The sequence below is a fragment of the Helianthus annuus genome, chromosome 1 (genome assembly GCF_002127325.2).
Source record: "Helianthus annuus cultivar XRQ/B chromosome 1, HanXRQr2.0-SUNRISE, whole genome shotgun sequence".
NCBI classification, from domain to species: domain Eukaryota; kingdom Viridiplantae; phylum Streptophyta; class Magnoliopsida; order Asterales; family Asteraceae; genus Helianthus; species Helianthus annuus.
The window spans coordinates 113,560,168-113,563,927 of NC_035433.2; the positions used below are offsets into that span (position 1 = coordinate 113,560,168).

The 3,760-nt window shown below is 34.7% G+C and overlaps 1 long non-coding RNA gene across 6 annotated transcripts; it reads right to left on the bottom strand.

Annotated features, from left to right (window-relative positions):
• Positions 1-470: 470 nt before the first annotated feature.
• On the bottom strand, positions 471-3,477 carry LOC118492533. Of its 6 annotated transcripts, none has more exons than XR_004894235.1 (5): positions 3,219-3,477; positions 1,772-3,147; positions 1,218-1,692; positions 946-1,117; positions 471-802 (listed from the first exon to the last, which is right to left on the bottom strand). It is a non-coding gene; the product is annotated as an uncharacterized LOC118492533 (long non-coding RNA). The 6 variants fall into 6 exon arrangements; XR_004894240.1 differs by having other exon boundaries at positions 471-1,117; positions 1,772-2,407; positions 3,067-3,147; positions 3,219-3,471; XR_004894239.1 differs by having other exon boundaries at positions 471-1,117; positions 1,772-2,419; positions 3,067-3,147; positions 3,219-3,471.
• Positions 3,478-3,760: the final 283 nt, after the last annotated feature.

Consider the following 3,760-nt stretch of genomic DNA (forward strand, 5'->3'; position numbering starts at 1 on the left):
TGCGAGGAGGCTTGCATCCTCGGAGGAGGTGGAGGAAGCACCGAACCAATTGTTGTAGAAGTCGTAGCAGACACAGTAGAAGAGCTCATGCTTGATCTCGTGGCCATTGCAAATAATGTAGTAAATAGTTTGGAAAAAACAAAACCAAGTAGTGATCTTGCAAAAGTTTTTAGAAAAAATAACACCACTTGCCCCACGGTGGGCGCCAAATTGTTTTGGTCAAAAATTACCGAAGCAATTTAGTGATCAAATTAGTTAAGTGAGGTAGTGTGCTAAGAGAATGTGTTCAAAAATGTGTTAACTAAGTGGTTTGCAAAAACAGTTTCAGGATACGGCTCAGGATATTGAGTTGTATCTACGATCAAACAATGAGCAAAAAAGGTAAAAAGTGACACGGGATATACGAGGAAAGCCCTTGATCAATCTAGATCGCCAGCACAAAACCTCGGGAGCTGACAATCGCAGCTGCCTTGTTCTTCTTATTGCTTAAACGTCAGGATACAGTGCAGGATATTGATCAGATCTCTAAGTGTTACAATGTTTGTTATGAAAGTGAAAGTTGCGAGAAAGGAAAGTGTGAGAGCAGTGAGTGTTCATGTTGTGTCCTATTCGATCTGATCTATCATCTATTTATAGCTAGTAAACGAAAACAACATCTCCTATAAGTATGGGATGCCTTCGAATATTCTTTATTAGCCGTTGGAGACCAAGTAAAGCGGGTTCAACGTCCCTCTTCGAACAACTTAGAACGAGTCTTCCGGAGAAAGGTCCTCATGAACGTTATAAGCTTGGACTCCTATTCCTGCACATAACCCGTTAGTGATCCTCAGGATACCATTCAGGATGTTACCAATATCCTGAACGCGTAACCCGGGGTATGAACACATATCATATAATCAGGATATAACTCAAAATATTGACCAAGATATAGGCTCAGAATTTCACCCATAACATAGGGATTTGAATGTTCAATGGTGTTCCGCCTTCATTCGTTGATCTTTATTTTTCATTTTGCACAATTTCTGTTGTTCGTGCTTCTTCACTTTGAGTGTGTTCACTTGAAGCATCATCATCATTTTTGCACATTCTGATTACCTTTATCCATTTGATCTTCCTGCTACAAACATTACATGATTTTATAAGAGTTTATATGTATTTATCTTATATTATACATTTATATGCATATGGTAAGTAATTGTATATATATATGTACTTACAGCGTGTCCTATGTTAGGAGTGCTATAATATGGAATGTAATCTTTAATGTCATCAATGGAATTTGGTGTTATACCCACACGGGTCTCTTGACATATTTGATGTTGTAGGTCTGGTTGATATAATAATCAATATTAATTGATTCGTTATTTATGTTCGTCTCTACTTTCTACCTTCATTGCTTTGATCTTGATTTGCTTATGGTTCTTTCTCTTGTTTTTCTTCATTCTTTTCATGTTCCATTTCTTCATTTTGCTCATCACCTTCATGCAAAGATGTTTCCTCATTTATTCTTGTTTGTTCATTTGCTACTTCTTCTTCATTCTCTTCATTTTCTTTTTCCTCGCTTGAAAATAGCCCATTGTGATATAAATACTCATCAATCTGAAACAGACGTTCAGTTTTAATATGCTTGATTGTTGGAGTATGTGCTTCTACTGGATTATGTGCCAGCCTTTGTTCATGAACGTAAAGTACCTGCAATGTTTTTAGTAAACATTTAGATCTTTTCATGATATATTTTTTTGTGAAGTACTGATTCACAAATAAAACATACCGCAAGAAATGCTAGTGGTCCATGGTAAGGCTCTACTCTGTTCCACTCTTCCTTTGTCCTTTTCATGCAAGTGATCAATAATTACATCAATTCAACTTTGTTACTGCAGAATCATCTGTTACTGTTGTTAAAACCCTTTTGTTCACTGTTGAGCCTTTTGTCGTCTCACCGAGTAATGAGTTGTAGAGAACAAGTTCAATTTGAAAGTCCAGTCTGCCTTCTTGCTTGTTAATACATTTTTTAACACTTGTTACTAATTTTTTTCCATTTGATATTGGACTAACCATGCATCATGTGTACATGATGACCCTTTTCTTGGTTTTCTCAATCACTATGACACTACCCAAAGGAATCTAAAATATGTCATTCACCTTCTGTGGGGTTACTTATATGATATGGTTTCCTTTGTTTAGATCACCGCGTTCATGGTCATAGTTTGGTAATAACTAATGTGCCATCCTTGTTGGTACAGTTATTATGTTCATTGAAAGCAAAGACTCAAAACCCATTTTTTAACTGCTTCTTTTGTCAAACTCTGTATTGCTTCTGTGAAGTTGCTCACACTTGCCCTCACTTTTAACTTATTGTTCGTGTACGGAACAAAGGCTTTTCTTGGGGGCAAATTGCTCACCAAAACTGTATTTGAATCTTTTAAGGGTTTAGGTGGGTTTACAAAGTCGCCGTCATCATCATAAGAAACAATTGCCACTTTAGGGTTACGTATATGTTGCCAATATATAGAAACAGTAAAATGAGACATTACAAATGATCAACATAAGTGTACATCTATAATCTCATATACCAATTGTTAAAAACAATAACATTTTTTTCTATGTAATCTTACATCTAAAATCACGTACAATGTTTGCAAGCAGTAACAAATGGTTACTTTACATCTTAATGTAACTAACCCCACATCTAGAATCATGTGCAAGCAATATACAAATGCTCAGTGTAACTACCCCTACATCTAGATTCACATACCAAAAGATTGATGAATAGCTAAATGACGTACCTGGTACTTAATGTATACCTACATCTAGAATCATTTACCATTTTTTTGAAAACAGTAACAGATGTTTCTCAATGTAATGTTATACCTAAATCACGTACTAGATTCTCAGTGTATACCTAAATCTAGAATCACGTACCAGATACTCAATGTGCAGCTAAATCTAGAATCATGTGCCAGTTACACAATATATACCTAAATCACGTACTAGATACTAAGTATAATCTAAATCTTGAATCACGTATCAAATACACAATGAATACCTAAATCTAGAATCACTTACCATCGGACTTTTTTTATAGATGGCCTGTCATTGTAGTTCTTTGTTCCGAAATCTTCGAGGTTTCTGTTGTTTTACTTGTACCTATGAATAAAAAATTGTAGTTCGATTCATTTTTGCAAAATTCCACCATATAAACTACGTAGTTTACTTACCTTCATCTTTTCTCTTTTTCAAAGGCTCCATTACAGATTCATCTGTTTCTGATTGTCGTTTATTTCTACATGTGAAGTTGATGACGTATTCAGATGAAATCATGATATAAAATTGAACATAGAATAACGTAATGTAATTACGTTGATATTTGAGTGAACAATCCATTACTATTTTGTGTTTGAGAAGATGATTGAACGATTTAGTGTTTTTGATTTCGTTATTTTTTTATTTTGAAAAATGAAAGAGAGATAAGGAGAATGAAGACACGATTTTAGTTAAAGAGGGTTTTGAATTTTTATGATGAAAATGCCCTTTTTGTATATATTTTTTTCAATTGTCTGATCTTGTTAATTACGTAAATGCCACCACTTAATTTTTAATCGTTAATTTTGGGAGATCAACGGACGACGTTCTCGCGTATACATCATATAAGAAACTTCTCTCGATCAGCGGACGATGATCTCGTGTATACATTGTACAAGAAACTTCTCTCGAACGGTAACGGGCCCTAATTATAATTACTAAAATAGGTATTACTAAA